The 16,989-nt window shown below is 49.0% G+C and overlaps 1 protein-coding gene across 1 annotated transcript in view; it reads left to right on the forward strand.

Annotated features, from left to right (window-relative positions):
* Positions 1-16,989, forward strand: part of LOC119178232 (2-amino-3-carboxymuconate-6-semialdehyde decarboxylase) — a 128,306-nt gene that overhangs the window by 57,787 nt on the left and 53,530 nt on the right. The gene's annotated exons all lie outside the window — the stretch shown is intronic.

The following is a 16,989-nucleotide window of genomic DNA, read 5'->3' on the forward strand; positions in this document are numbered from 1 at the left end:
CAGAGTAGTGGAAGTGATGGACCTCATGTCCTTCCGGTAGCTGCGATAAAAAGGTGAAGCCACTCCTCGCAAAGGGAGTAACCTGACGTAGATACGAATTACTGCTTACCAGAAACTTTCCAACCTTCTGAAGATTGTTCCTTATGCATTTGAAGACATGCGGTGGATCAATTAGTGCCTGCACTGTCCGTGAAGGGTCACATGGATGCTGGAATGAAGTTCGCAGCTGTTTCTGGTCACTGTTTATCCCTGAAAAGAACGCATCAATGCAGTTAGTAGTGTTCAATTCTTAATTTGACAAATTTAACTCGTGTCCCCAGATACTAACCCAAGCTCCTTAAAGCTGAACGATTTGGTGTTGAATTGTCGCATGTAACAGCATCGACAATAGTGCCAGCGTTCGAAAGGTGCACAATGCACTGGAGCAACAACTTCGCTACTATTCAACCAGGGGCTGCACCGGAGGAACAAAAGGTCCCAACAGTCTGCGACCACCCTCCAAGAAATGGTCGGAAGAGAAAGACCAGGACGTGATCGCCATCTTTCTCAGAGTCCGAGGGTCTTGTGTGCTCAGCGAAGTCAACTTTTCCGAGCAGAGCCATGTCTGACTCCCTAATGTGCACACTCTTTCTTACGCTCATTTCATCGAACATCAGGACACCTGTAAAAAAATACATCTTATTAGACATGCACCACATATGAGATATGAAGTCATAGAATGCAGTAGTAAGTTTGTGCATTGTTTCAAACCTCGACGCTCTCGCTCAGGAAGTACTTGCAGCTTGTCTTTGAGAACGGTGAATAGACTGCTGTCAAAACCAAAGTCAGCCTTGAGGCTCCTCAGGTACGTGTAGAGGGTGCGAGGGTTGGGCAAGGGAAGGTACTCATTCTCGTGAAGGAATGTATAGACCGCTGTCGACTTAATCTTCAGTAGCAGGCAGTCGTAAATCCATGCTTTTTTGTACCTAAAGAGAGTGCAGGCTCGTTGTGCATTCAGGTAAACCGAGGCTGGTGAGGGAACAGTGCAAGTGCATAACCACAGCAAGCAGAAAAAAGAAGATGCACAACATGCATCACACCATCTTTCCTCATACCGCAATACACAACCACCGCGTTTAAAAATGCCTTGTCATTTTCAATATTAACATGCACCCCTACTCCAGTACGAGAGCAACAGACAGCTTGCATTGTGCGATCATGCAAAGCGGGCGATTTAGGATTACTCTGACATGCAATGCTAGCGTGCACTGCTCTTAAAAAATATGCACAAGACAGTGGCACGAAAAAGATGTGCGATTATATTCATAGCTTTGTGGCAGTTATGTGCGACTGAAGATTACCTGGCAGCTTTCGGAGATTTCGCGTTTGCCTTCATGATGCACTGATCGTAAATAAGCTTCTCGCGGGTAGATAGCTTGTCCAGGTTTTGCAAGAGTCTTGCATTTTTGTTGGCCAGGACTCTCATCTTCGCAAGCTGCTTCTGACACCGTTCGAGTCGTTGCCGCGTACTCGAAAGCTGCGCCTTTAGCGCCTGCACTTCAAGAAACGAACACACTGCCTGTTCCGTTTGGCAGGCCTGATCTGCGTGTCCGCTATCGCTGGCTGCTGCATCTGTAATACAATTCAATAACACTGTTCAGAAGCACCTCAATGCCACCAGCCGCTAACACAGGGTCATGCGACTGAGGGAACAAAGTAACGCCGCGACTAAACCGGCTCAAGAGCTTACCGTCACTGGCTTCTCCTGCCTAGTCGGTGTTGACATTTTGGCATTCCACTGCTGCGCATTCCGGTGACAATTCGCGCCGCCTCTTCGCTGGTTGCCTCTGAGTCGCAGGCCGTGAACGCGGTTTCGGCTTCGTCAGGTACGCCGGGAGCCCGTCAAAAATTCTTGGAACGGCGTTCGTGCGAAGCCTCGGTCTCTCTCGCTGAAGCGACACGACCACCCCGTTCACGATGTGCTCGTCGGTTCTCACAACGTCGCTAGCGTCAAAATGCTTTTCGCACACCCGAACGTTCTTACTTTCGAAGCTGAAACCGCCAGCTTCCAACCGCGGTATAGCTCGCTTCCATTTCTCTCGGAGTTCGGCGCTACTTGGGAAACAGAAGAGCGACGCCTTTTCTTTGTTGCTTCGGTATCCGGAGCTGCAACCCGTCACACAGCACGTCTTAGGCATTGTTCATTCAAATTTTCATGCCGTCCACCTTGAGCACGGTGCACTGGCACATGAAGTTCGCGTTTCGCTGATGCAGAAACCGCGAGCTGCCACCACACAACGCCTTCGGGATGCCGCCGCGGCCAGTGCGCCCCGCCGGGTGCAGCGGGGCGATGGCCCCCCTAGGACGGCTAGCGCCGCGTAGCGGCCGCTCTTGGCACCATATCAAGCTCTCCCATAGAGTGACGGAGAAGTTTCGTGACCAGAAGGGTATTAAGGGACTCTGCTTTTATTTTCAGTGAAAATGCATGCAAATCACTGGACAGGATCCTACAAAAACTGGCATACTTTTTTAATGTGCTATGGTATGAGGAAATGGTTCGGCAACTTGGAGGAAAATAATTCATTTTAGCACATGGACTCTGTAGTTACTGTAATATATGCGAAACTTAAAACATGGTCATTGGAAATACGAGAACGCCCTCGTTCGTTTTCATGGCCAAGCCAATAACTAACGCCCTTTCAAACAACATATTTACCTTCAGAAATCTGTCTTCGTCGCCCATTTTAATTTATATCGAATATAAACTGAAATTTTATTATACTTTCTTTGCCAAAACTTTCTAATAACCATGTCCGCCCTAATAATTCGTCTTGCAAGAAATTGAAGATACATGTCGTTTTCTTGTTAACGCGTACATTCGTGCGAGAGAGAGATACTCTCTATTAGAAAAAACACAGATTTTTCCCAGCGTCTATATGTCGCAGGCATGCTACTCTGTATAAGGATCGGAAAGGGGACTGAGAAACTTCAGTACACAGAAAATAAAATTATGAAAAACAAACTGACAGTGTGAACCCGATAAAGCTATTTGCGATTAGAGTATCAGTTAAATCAAGGCGTTTGTTTGTGAGATATTGTATCATTAAAGCCTACCGACAAGGCCAGTTTCGGCTAAGTAATTGATCAATTACACTACACTATGTTTAACAATGCATGTCATTAGCCGCGTTTGACGCCTTCTTGCTTTAATATATGAGCAAAAAATTTATGTTATCTATTCGTTTACTGTGCATTTAATATTGGTTCACTATACTTATGCACACGACACAGTCATTCTTTCCTAAGTTCTTCAATTATACTGCAAATGTTTGTGTTTATCGAGCTGTCGTCCCCAACGCTACACAGACCAAGCCAGCTTACTTGCATCAGACGTTTATGAATGCTATTCGAACAATATGATCAAACTTGAAGTTCTAGTCTGAGAACATGATTGCTGTTTTGCTGCCCTTCGTAATTCTGCAACGAACTGCGCTCTTTCCCCGTGGTATATTGAAGTTTACATGACCCTTTGCATGTGTGCTATATAGTATGTACTTATAAGTTTTACGATCACAGCAGTCGGTCTACATCACTGTGCAACACTGATGCAAGTGGTGTTTTACGTGGCATTCGCTATACACCGACGGCGGCGCAGTGATTTTGAGCCAAGCTGGTTTCTCGCGAGTACCCCTTACTCCTATAAAAGTGTTGTTGGCGCACACCTTATTGTGTCCTCACCAAAGCACCTGCGTGTTCCGTATTGTACACAAGATTCTGCTTCTTTCAATCAATCAATCAATCAATCAATCAATCAATCGATGAAAGTTAAATTTCACGAATAGATATATGTAATTACAGGGATTATTTGAACTGATTGCCAAAGTGGCTAGTAGACGGTGCAATACAATGTAAAACATAAAAAATTGTACAGGTCAGCTTTGAGGTAACAAAAAATGCAATCATATAAATACAGATAAGAAACTAATACTTTTTTTCCTGCAGACATGCTTACTTATTAGATTGCAGCTAGTTTTTTATACATAGGCACTTATTAAAAAAATACAATGACAATTGAATCACACACATGCTTACATGTCTTGACTCCACAGAAAAAATGATATACATGCCATGCTAAAATTACGTGCCGTTTTAATCTCTAGGGGAATCGTGTTCCATATTTTTGTTCCATTAAACTGTATCAGTCTTTCTCCGTAATCATTAAAACTATTTTGGCAGATTGAAATTACCATTCGAACATGTCGTGTATTGCGTTTAGGAATTGAAAAAAAGATCAGCAGGCAATGGTGCATTTTTATTTAATATGTTATTTACTGAAACGGCAATTTTATAGTCGCATAACGTTGGAACCAAGAGAATGCATTGTGATTGTAAAATATTGTTACGTGGAAAATAACAGTAGTCAGTCCGCAGCCACTGCAGCTCACCAACAACGTCCACTTCTTTACTCTCAGTCTGATGCACCTTTTTTTGGTATGTCCCTGTATGCCCTGTTTCAGTCAGCCGAAATCACGTAACACAAACCCCGGCGGCAAAAGCGCCGACCAGGCAAGCTTACGGGGCCACAGCAGGAGCAGTGAGGTAAGGCTTGATCCTAGAAACGTGGACGATGTAACGGGACAGCAGAGCAGAAGAGGTTGATGGATTATCAGGGACAATTTCATATGTAGTGTCGGTCACCGGTCTAAGCACGTGGTATGGGCCCGTGAAATGAGAAAGAAGCTTCTCGGAAAGGCCTGGATGTCGCGTAGAGGACCAAAGAAGAACGAGGGAACCTCTTGGAAAGTGTTCGTCGCGATGCCGCTCGTCGTAACGATGCTTCTGCGAGTCTTGGGACGCCATTATTCTGCTGCGGGCAAGCTGACGAGCGTGGTCAACTCGGGTAATAGCGTCGCGGGCATATTCAGAAGTAGACTGCGCAGCAGGTGGCAGGAAGGTATCCAACGGCAATGTTGGTTCGCGTCCAAACAGAAGGTAAAATGGCGAGTACCCAGCAGTGTCATGCCGGGAGGAATTGTATGCGAACGTCACGTAGCGTAGTGCAAGGTGCCAATCACGATGGTCGGCCGAGACGTATTTCGATAGCATGTCTGTCAGAGTGTGGTTTGAACTTTCTGTAAGCCCGTTTGTCTGGGGATAGTACGATGTCGTGAGCTTATCTTGGGTAGAGCAGGAACGCAGGATATCGTCAACTACTTTCGAAAAGAACGTATGGCCTCGGTCTGCCAGCAGTTGACGAGGGGCTCCATGCACTAAAATGAGATCGCGCAGTAAAAAATCAGCAACGTCTGTAGTGCAGCTTGTTGGCATGGCTCGCGTAACTGCATAGCGCGTCACGTAATTTGTAGCAACCGCGACCCACTTGTTTCCGGAGGCGGATGTTGGGAGGGGACCGAGAAGGTCCAAACCAACACGGAAGAATGGCTCCGGTGGGTTGTCGATGGGCTGAAGATACCCGGAAGGGAGTCCCGACGGCTTTTTGCGACGCTGGCAAATTTCGCAAGCGTTCACATAACGACGTACACAGCGCGAAAGGCCAGGCCAGTAAAAGTGGTGGTGCACACGGTCATATGTGCGAGATACACCAAGGTGACCCGCGGTTGGCGCGTCATGGAGCTCGCGTAGGACTGTGGAGCGCAGGTGCTTTGGTATTACCAGAAGTAGGTCGTGACCATTGGGCGATCAATTACGCCGATATAAGGGTTTGTCCTTTAAGGTAAACATGTGAACAAAAGTGTCTTGCGGTGAAGATTCGAGCTGTTTTATTAGGCGCTTGATATCCGGATCGCGACGCTACTCGTCCCCGAGATGTAGCAGCTGGGAGATGGAAAGGACGCAACCACAGAATCAGTGCTCGTAGGATCGCAGTCGGCCACAGGGTAGTGTGACAGACAATCCCCATCTTTGTGCAGTTTTCCTGGTTTATACACAACAGTGTAAGAATACTCTTGGAGGCGGAGTGCCCAGCGGGCGAGACGACCTGTGGGATCTTTGAGGGAGGCGAGCCAGCAAAGAGCGTTGTGGTCGGTGAGAACTATAAATGGTCGGGCGTATAAGTTAGGGCGAAATTTCGCGACTGCCCACACCAGCGCTAGGCATTCGTGCTCTGTGATGGAATAATTACGCTCCGAGGGGGACAGCAGCCCGCCGGCACAAGCTATCACGTGATGCTGCCCACGTTGTCGCTGAGCCAGCACAGCGCCTATTCCGTAATTACTGACATCAGTGCGGACTTCGGTCGGTGCCGTAGGTTCGAAGTGAGTCAGAACAGGAGTAGTGAGCAAAGTGGTCAGGTCGGAGAATGCTGCTGCTTGAGAGGGACCCCAGGTAAACGTCGCATCTGGTTTGAGTAAATCTGTTAGGGGCCGAGCAACTTCCGCGAAGTTCTTGATGAACCGCCGAAAGTAGGAGCAGAGCCCCACAAAGCTGCGGACGTCTTTGGCGATTTTTGGCACAGGAAATTCTTTCACAGCTCGAACTTTTCTGGGTCAGGCTGTACGCCATAAGCGTCAACAATATCTCCAAGTATTGTAATGCGGCATCGACCAAACCGGCACTTGGATGAATTCAGCTGAAGGCTGGAGAGATCGAATACATCAAGAATTTTGGACAGTCTCTCAAGGTGTGCTTCAAAAGTGGCAGCAAACACAATCACGTCATTCAGATAACAAAGACACGTAGACCACTTGAATCCATGGAGCAGGGAGTCCATCATTCGTTCAAACGTGGCGGGGGCATTGCTTAAGCCGGAAGGCATGACTTTGAATTGATATAGGCCATCGGGTGTTACAAAAGCCGTCTTCTCTCGGTCCATGGGGTCTACGGCAATCTGCCAATAACCAGAACGAAGATCAATGGCAGAAAAGTAGGCGGCACCATGAATGCAAACAAGGGCGTCATCTATTCGGGGCAGAGGGTATGCGTCTTTCTTGGTGATGTTGTTAAGGTGGCGATAGTCCACACAAAATCGCCACGATTCGTCCTTCTTTTTAACTAACACCACCGGAGATGCCCAGGGACTGGAGGATGGTTTAATAATGTCCTTCGCTAGCATCTTGTTCACCTCCTTCTGAATGGTGCTCCGCTGAAAAGCAGACACTCTGTAGGGATGGCGGTGAACAGGGTTGGCATCACCTATGTGTATGCGATGCTGGACAAAGGACGTCTGCCCTAGAGGTCGGTCGCCAAAATCGAAAATATCCTGGTAGGCCTCGAGAAAATGCTGTAGGGCTTCAACTTGCGGAGGCAGAAGATCTGTGGCGATCATGCCTACAATTTGACGGCTGCCCGAATGCGTTTGGAGTGGTGTGCGCTGCGTTGAAACAAGGGTGTCTAAGGCAAGCACTTCAGTTTGTGAATCGAGCAACGGACACAGGTGGGCCACAGAAATGCCTTGTGGAAGCACATGTTCATGTAGCCGAAATTTGCAAAAGGTATATATATATATATATATATATATATATATATATATATATATATATAATGTTACGGGTAACGTATTTAATAAGTTAAATACGATGCACTGTGCTCGGCGAACAAGATGGCGACAGTTCATCAACAACCAGCCACCAACGTCGTCTTTCTCTTTCTTCCAGGCAGGCTGTGCCGGTGGTTGCGTATCATAACCCCCCGGCGGTAGAAGCACCGTCTCGGTGCTTGAGCAACTCGGATGCGGTAGAAGGAGGGTGATAGGGCTTGAGTCGGGCTATGTGCACGATGTCACTCGAAGGTGACGATGATGACGTTGAATCGGCTGGCACGATCTCGTATGTAACGTCAGTCACCTGGCGAACGACGCGGTATGGTCCAGTGTAGCGTGACAGCAGTTTTTCAGAAAGCCCTACACGCCGAGTGGGGGACCAGAGGAGGACAAGGGAACCCGGTGAAAAGTGCACGTTTCGATGATGGGAATCGTAGAGCTGTCTTTGGTGCTCCTGTGAAGCCTGCAGGCGGCTGCGGGCGAGTTGGCGTGCGTGGTCGGCTCGCGCGATGGCTTCGCCTGCATACTCCGTGACCGAGGGCAGCAAGGTGTCAAATGGTAGGGCGGGTTCTCGGCCGTATAGAAGATAGAATGGTGAATAGCCGGCAGTGTCGTGACGTGACGAATTATATGCGAACGTCACAAATGGCAAATGAACGTCCCAGTCCTGGTGGTCGGCCGCTACGTATTTGGAAAGCATGTCGGTTATGGTGCGGTTGAGGCGCTCTGTAAGACCGTTCGTTTGCGGATGGTACGAAGTGGCAAACTTGTGCTTGGCTGAGCAAGAGCGCAGGATTTCTTCAACGACAGCTGATAGGAAGGTGCGGCCCCGGTCAGTGAGAAGTTGGCGTGGAGCTCCGTGTACTAAAATAATATCATATACCAGAAAGTCCGCCACATCGGTTGCGCAACTCGTCGGAAGTGCTCGTGTGATAGCGTACCGTGTCGCATAGTCAGTGGCGACAGCGATCCATTTGTTGCCTGAGCTGGAGATCGGGAATGGGCCAAGCAGGTCGAGGCCAACTCGAAAAAAAGGTTCAAAGGGAATGTCGATCGGCTGAAGGAATCCAGCTGGTAGCGAAGATGGCTTTTTGCGGCGCTGGCAGGGTTCACAAGCGGCGACGTAGCGTCGAACAGAGCGGGCAAGACCAGGCCAAAAGAAACGACGACGTACACGGTCGTATGTGCGAGAGACGCCCAAGTGGCCCGCCAAAGGAGCGTCATGAAGTTGGTTGAGAACTGTCGCACGAAGATGTGCTGGTATAACGGGGAGCAAGTCATGGCCATATGGATCGAGGTTATGGCGATACAGGATGCCGTCTTTTACCAAGAACATTTGTAGAGATGCGTCGCGAGGCCTTGACTCAAGCTTGCTAATGATGGTTCGCAGTGAAGCATCCAGGCGTTGTTCGTGGCCAAGGTTGAGTAGCTGCGTCACAGACAGAAGGTCTGGAAAGGTGTCAGTATGGGCAGCCTCTTCCACAGGGTAGCGTGATAAGCAATCAGCATCTTGGTGTGACCGCCCTGTTTTGTACGTTACGGTGAACGTGTATTCTTGTAATCGTAGGGACCAACGAGCGAGGCGTCCTGTGGGATCTTTGAGTGAGGCCAGCCAGCATAGCGCGTGATGGTCGGTAACTACCCGGAATGGACGCCCGTATAAGTATGGGCGAAACTTGGCGACTGCCCACACGAGAGCGAGACACTCACGTTCCGTGATTGAATAGTTGCGCTCGGCTGTAGATAGCAGGCGGCTTGCATATGCTATAACACGGTCATGTCCGCGTTGATGTTGCATTAGCATTGCTCCGATGCCATGCCCACTAGCGTCAGTGCGAACCTCGGTTGGAGCTGATGGATCGAAATGGGCTAAAATCGGCGGTGTTGTAAGGAGCGTCGTGAGCTGGGAAAAAGATGAGGCTTGATCAGCGCCCCAGAAAAACGGGGTGTCCTTCTTCAGGAGGTTTGTGAGTGGGCGTGCAATGATGGCGAAGTCCTTAACAAACCGTCGAAAGTAGGAGCACAGGCCCACAAAACTGCGAACGTCCTTTGTTGACTTCGGAACAGGAAAGGCCGTGACGGCGCGAATTTTCTCGGGATCCGGGCGGACTCCTGCGGCATCGACGATGTGGCCAAGTACGGTTATTTGACGACGAGCAAAGTGGCATTTCGACGAGTTCAGTTGAAGTCCGGCTCGACGAAAAACTTCAAGAATCGCCGATAAACGCTTGAGATGGGAGTCGAATGTGGGTGAGAAAACGATAACGTCGTCTAGATAACATAAGCAGGTTGACCATTTAAACCCTTGGAGCAACGAGTCCATCATTCTTTCAAATGTGGCCGGCGCATTACAGAGACCAAAGGGCATAACTTTGAAGTGATAAAGTCCGTCAGGAGTGACGAATGCGGTCTTCTCACGGTCCATCTCATCCACAGCGATCTGCCAATAGCCAGATCGAAGGTCGATAGTGGAAAAATACGTAGCACCGTAAAGGCAGTCTAAGGCATCGTCGATTCTAGGCAACGGATAAACATCTTTCTTCGTAATTTTGTTGAGATGCCTATAATCTACACAAAATCGCCATGTTCCATCCTTCTTTCTGATCAGGACGACAGGAGAAGCCCAGGGGCTACAAGAGGGTTCGATTATGTCTTTTGCAAGCATCTTTTCGACTTCCCGTTGTATGACGGTGCGCTCGGACGCGGAAACACGGTATGGACGTCGGTGAATGGGACTCGCGTCACCAGTATTGATGCGGTGAGTAACAACACTCGTTCGGCTCAAAGCCGTGCTGGCGAAGTCGAAAATGTCACTATAGGACTCTAGGACGTGACGAAGGGCTTCCGCTTGATCAGGAGCGAGGTCTGTAGGTACCATGTGGTCAACGTCGACGCCCGATGAACGTGATAGAGTTGGTTCATTGTCTGAGGTGCAGCAATCATCCACTCTGAAGGGTTCAACCGTATGGTCTTGTAGAGTAGTAATTTCAGCCAGGGAGATACCTTGTGGAAGAATTTGGGCTGTGAGGGCAAAATTGACAATAGGAAGGCATGTGCGGTTTTCAACGATTGTCAAAATGGTGTGCGGAACAGCGACGCCATGCGTAAGCATCACGGCATGAATTGGTGCCACCATGTATTCACCGTCTGGTACAGGTGGTGTAGAGAAGAGGTCGATATGTGTGACACAGTTAGGCGGAAGGCGTGCGAAATCAATGCAGCAAAGGCGACTTTGGGGTGGGTTGGTCAGATCAGAAAGTAGAGGCATTTCAAGGTCAAGACAGCCGGCTGAGCAATCTATAAGGGCCGAGTGAGCGGTGAGAAAATCCATGCCTAGAATTACTTCATGAGGACAGTTTTCTATAACGGTGAAAAGAACGGCAGTGCTTCTATCGGCGATAGTCACACGGGCGGAGCACATGCCGATAATCGCGGCAGTTCCCCCGTCGGCGACTCGAACGGCTCGGTTCGAGGCGGGTGTGAGAACTTTCTTTAGGCGGCGACGAAGAGCAGCACTCATTATGGACACATGCGCGCCAGTATCGATCAACGCGCGCACAGGTACATTGTCTAAAGTAACGTTCAACAGATTCCGGGTGGTCGGTAATGTCACACGAGGATTTCTTGCAGAGGTCGTCGTCAATGCAGCTTCACCTCCAGAAGCTGCACTGCCTAGTTTTCCGGTCGGGGGCGCTGCGAATAGGTCGGAGAGGCAGGACGGCGTTGTGGGGGCGAACGAGATTGACGGCGAGCAGGGGATGGCGAGCGGGCGTAGCGAGGTCTCGTCAGAGGTGCGGCAGGATCAGCGGATGTGGTCGGCATAGGGGAACCAAAATCAAATGTTGAGGGCGCCTGGTGGTCAGAAGTGGCTTGGGTAGGAGGCCCATAGCGTGCCGGCGGAGCCCAGTGATTGCGGCAGTGGCGAGCAATATGACCAACACGTCGGCAGTTGAAGCATATGGGCTTGTCGTCCAGTGCACGCCATTCGGACAAATTACGCTGTCGAGAGTAGTTGGAACCATATCGAGGAGCGGATGGACGACGATAAAAAGGCTCGGCAGAGTAGACTGGTTGAATGGGGTGTAGGCCGACATTCGATAATTCTTGACGAACGACGGTTTGTATCAGTGAGATCGTGGTCGGTGAAGGATCAGGCGTTGGAAATGGAGTAGCTACTGGTTGGGCTGCCTCGACCTCACGACGAATGATGCGGGTGAGGTTGTCACATCGGGGAACTTGGCGGACGGAGTCATCACACGAGGAAGTAGCAGCTGTGTTCGGCAGGCGCGTGATGCCGTGGGTGACGCGGCGGGCTTTAGCCTGTTCTAGACGGCGGCATTCTGTCAGGATCGTGTCGATGGTCGTGACATTATTAAAAACCAGCAGGTTGAAGGCATCGTCAGCAATGCCTTTGAGGACATGGTTAACTTTTTCGTCTTCTGACATGCGCTGATCGACCTTGCTACAAAGCGCCAAGACGTCAAGAATGTATGACACGTACGATTCAGTAGACGTCTGGGCGCGAGTGGCGAGAGTCTTCTTGGCAGCGAGCTGACGACCAGATGAATCGCCGAAAAGATCACGGATCTTCGATTTGAAAAGATCCCAACTTGTGATTTCGGCTTCGTTGGTTTCGAACCATGTCCGCGGCGTGCCGTCGAGGTAGAACACAACATTGGCCAGCATGAGCGTCGGATCCCAGCGGTGGGTAGCACTGACTCGCTCGTACCGGTGCAGCCAGGAGTCAACGTCGATGGTGCCGTCAGCGGAGAAAGTTCCAGGATCGCGAAGGGGTGGCAGGGTGACGTAGGTTGTTGACTCAGATCGAGAGACCGGTGGGGATGAGGCACTGGAAGTTGAAGTAGCCGAAGAGTCCCCGGTGTTGCGACCACTGCGCGTCTCCATCGAGGTACGGGAGTCGTCCACCTCCACCAATAATGTTACGGGTAACGTATTTAATAAGTTAAATACGATGCACTGTGCTCGGCGAACAAGATGGCGACAGTTCATCAACAACCAGCCACCAACGTCGTCTTTCTCTTTCTTCCAGGGAGGCTGTGCCGGTGGTTGCGTATCAATATATATATATATATATATATATATATATATATATATATATATATATATATATATATATATATATATATTTACTGAAAGGCAGAGAGGTCGGCCTGAGCAATAGCTTGCTCTAGCTTGCTACTCTACATTGGGAGAGGGAAAGGGGAAAAAAGATTAATGGATGACGATGGTGAGATAGAAAGGTGAGTATGTAGTGTTCTTTCTAGCTGAGACACATTTTATAGCCGCGCAGATAGTCCAATTGTTTCCAAAAAGGTTATAACTGCTCTTGTAACCGCAGTTGCACTGTTGGTGTCTGGCCAAGGGCCCAACACGGTCTCATCGGTTAATGACCTACTGCGATATAATTCAGTAGAAGAAATCAGTGTTTGTCATTCACGTGCGTATGCTGGGCAGGCACAAAATATGTGCTCAAGCGTTTTTGGCACATCACAGTGTCACTGCGACCGATGATATGTGCGTAACGTCTTGTGTACGCCACACCAAGACGAATGCAGTGGATCATACTTGTGAGTTGCCGTTTCAATTTAGGGGGCATGCGGAACCTCATTTCCGGGTTCCATTTGTGAAGTCGCTGGTGTCGCCATTTCGGTTTGGTGCATTGCTGAAGTGTGTAGCTGCGCATCACGCAGCGAAGCAGAGCGTCCGTGTCAGCTCGTGAAAACGCAATGCGTACTTCAGGGACACTGCTTAAGGCATTTTTAGCTTCAGCGTCTGCCTCTTCCTTTCCCATCACGCCGCAATGAGCGGAAATTCACTGGGAAGTGATAAGATGGCCATTTGTTGAAGTAACCTGAATAAGTTCTGTGATTTTTATTCCCAAGCTGTAATACAAACCTTGCTTCATGATGCAATTATTGGTTTGCAAAGCGGGTTTGGCATCACAGAAAATTGTCCAGGCTCGAGGTCGCTCTCCGGAAATAAACCTCATTGCCTCCCGGATAGCGACAAGCTCTGCGGCACTTGATGTGGTTTTATGGTCCACTTTGAATCGTCGGGCGATATCCATGTCTGGGATGACAAAGGCTGCGGTGGAGGTGTTTAGCGTGGTGGATCCGTCGGTGTACACGTGCAGAGAATCACTGTACGTTGTATAAATGCTATATAGGGTCAGTTGTCTGAGGCCAACAGAAGAAATGAGCGACTTCTTCGTAATTCCAGGTATCGTAAAACAAACAGGTGGTTTAGGCAGGACCCATGGAGGCACTGCAGGGGCCTTTGACGTGGAAAACCTTGATGGTATAATATTCTCATGCCGCAATATTACTCTTGAGAAACTGCATTCTGGGTGAGTGGCGGGTAGTACTGACAGTGGGTGCTGCCTATGTCGGCTCAGCAATCGGAGGTGACCTCTAAGTGGCTCGCAGAGCATGCATAGACTGATGGGACAAGCCCGAGCCTCTGCGATTGTCCCATTTGTTGAAGTACAGCGTGATATACCCAAGCATCTTCGTAAGCATTGAGCTTGAACACTCTCTAGCGTCTTAACACAACTACGTCTCATATTGGAGAACACCGGCATGCTGTATCGAATGTATCCCACAAATAGAGCATTATACAATTGAAGTAGCGATGATTCTGATGGGCCCCATCTTGCTCCTGCTACGTGGCGAAGAACGAGCAAAGCTCTTCAATTTGGATTTAAGTACTGCGACATGCCTCGTCCACGATAGATCTCTGTGTACGACAACCCCAAGGAACTTGTGGTGCGTTACAGCCGGTATCGCTGTCCCATTAATAAATATCGGGTATTGCGACATATGCTTGCGCGTGAATGCAAGCACTGCGCATGTGTCGATTGAAAGAGTGAGCCCCTGACGTCGTAGGTATTTGTATGTGATCGTCACTGCACGCTGTAGTCGCGTTCGCGATTGCGGACGGGTAGTTCCGGATGTCCATACGCATATGTCATCAGCGCATGCACTGATCTTCACCGTGCTGGGAAGTTCTGCTGCTAGGCCGATCATTGTGACATTGAATAGGATCGGACTGAGAACTCCTCCTTGGGGAACACCACGATGAACTTTATACCGATCGATGTCTCCGTTATTTTTCGTCATGTAAATGGTGCAGTCCCTAAGGTAGCTAAAAATCCAAGCATACAGTCGTCCACCGATGTCCAAATCTTCTAGGGCGTCAAGGATCGCATAATTCAGCACATTATCGTAGGCACCCTTAATGTCTAAGAAGACCGCCGCCACTAGTCTGCGTCGGCTTCCTTCCTCTTCAACGCAGCGGATCAAGTCGACCACAACATCAATGGCAGATCGGCCTCTTTTGAAGCCGTTCATAAATGCAGGAAAGCAGTTGTTGCTCTCTAGAAGCCACTCTAATTTTTACAGTACCATTCTTTCCATTACTTTCCTGACGCAGCTGGCTAAGGCAATTGGTCTATAGGAGGAAAGTGCATAAGGACACTTCCCCAGCTTAAGCAATGCAATAATGCGACTACATTTCCAATTAACTGGGACTTTTCCTGACTCCCAGGAGGTGTTATAATGAGATAACAGGACACGTAGTGCTTCTGTATCCAGATGGTTGAGTGCAGCATACGTGATTTCGTCAGGTCCTGGTGCCGATGATCGGCGGGAGGCAGAAATCACAGCGTCAAGCTCATGCATTTTAAAACGTACATCAAGGCGCTCGTCAGACGATGGAGGCGCAATGGTAGTAAGAGGCTCATTAGTGGCAAGACCATCAGTGGTGTCCACGATGAGGCTACAATAGTCACTGGCTATCTCAACTTCTGTCCGGCCCTGATGTAGAGCAACAGCTTGAAATGGTTGACGTTGTTGAGGAGTTGTCTGCAAACTTCGTACCACCCGCCAGATCATAGATAGAGGTTGCCTGGGGTCCACAGATCGACAGAATTTTCTCCAACGCTGCCTGTCAATCTTGTCAAGGTGCCGAAGAACATGTCGTTGAGCTCGACGACAGGCGGAAAGATCTGAAGGCGACTTCGTTCGTCTGTATCGGCGTTTGGCACGGCGACGAATTGCACGAAGGGCCTCGTATTGGGAGTCAACTGGTGATCTCTGCATCGGTAGGTTAACCTGTTTGGTTGTGTCACGCAGTGAAAAAGCAATGATGTTCTCTTCCTTGGATGGATCAGTCGTGTGCTCACAGCCAGACTTGACAGATGCCTTGAACAGTGTCCAGTCGGTTTGACGGATGTAGCGTGTGTGCGTGCGGTGAAACCACCTGAACTGAACATAAATTGGAAGGTGGTCTCTGCCACGAGTGTCCAAATCTGTGCACCAACATGCGGAAGACAGAAGGCTTCGGGAAACGAAACAGAGGTCTAGACAGCTGCTGTAGGACGTGCCACGAACAAATGTAGGTGATCCGTCGTTGAGTACGCTTAGTCCATAGTTGCATATAAAATTGGCCAAATCCTTTCCGCGATAATTCGTTGTAGTGCTAACCCAGAGAGGATGATGTGCATTTAAATCGTCAAACACAATGTGTGGCATTTGTGCTGCTTGAAGAATGGTCCCCAGGTGGAAGCAGTCCATCTGTGCGCTTGGGTGTATGTATCCTCCTATTACTGAGAATGTCCGCTTTTTGTGTGTTATAGTCAGGCTCACGTAATAATTGCTGGTATGCGACGCAACTTCATGTCTCATGAACTTCAAATCGAGGCGTATACATACGAGAACTTTCCTCGTGCGTTGATCACTGCGGGACCGAATCTGGATATTTCCAGATATACGAAAAGTTGAAACCATATTCGGTTCACATATAACGATAACAGGAAATTGATATTTAAAAACCCATTGTCTGAAGTCTGACAGACGGCCACGTAGGCCACGAGCATTCCATTGCATAACAAGCGACTGGCGCATGCGTTCTTCGAACATCAATTCCATGTTCACTTACTGAAGAACCAGTAGAAGAGGCTCCAAAACCTCAAGTAGCTGCACAGCCGCCTTAGCAGCGGGAGCGTTTAGGCTGCTGAGGATCTTACGCATCAAACCCATCAAATTTTTAAGCATAGCCTTGGCATCTGCGTTGTCCATCTTCTTGTTTTCTTCATTGTGTGTAGGGGCACTATGTGATGATGGCACTACCGTAGCTCTTGACGGTAGTGAAGGCCACTGAGTCTCCGACGTGGTGAGAGCCAATGGCTGGTTACATTGTACTTGCGTGGACTGTCTTGACATTTGAGCATCTGTATCCTCCTTTTTGGCCGACAAAGGTAAGCTAGGAGGTGGTGAGGGCACAGTTTTGTGTGTCGAATTCGATAAGCTATGAGCACTGCTGCTTCGTTTGTGTCGGTGTCGCGAACGATGTTTACGGTGCCGTACAGCCCTTGCAGCTTCTCTGTGAGTGGGGTGGTCTTGAACCATCTTCTTCAGGATACTGATTTCATTCCTCATTTTGGGACATTCCTTTGATGTTGCGTCGTGGGCGCCTGAGCAGTTTCGGCATTT

Source organism: Rhipicephalus microplus, chromosome 1, assembly GCF_043290135.1.
Source record: "Rhipicephalus microplus isolate Deutch F79 chromosome 1, USDA_Rmic, whole genome shotgun sequence".
Lineage (NCBI taxonomy): Eukaryota > Metazoa > Arthropoda > Arachnida > Ixodida > Ixodidae > Rhipicephalus > Rhipicephalus microplus.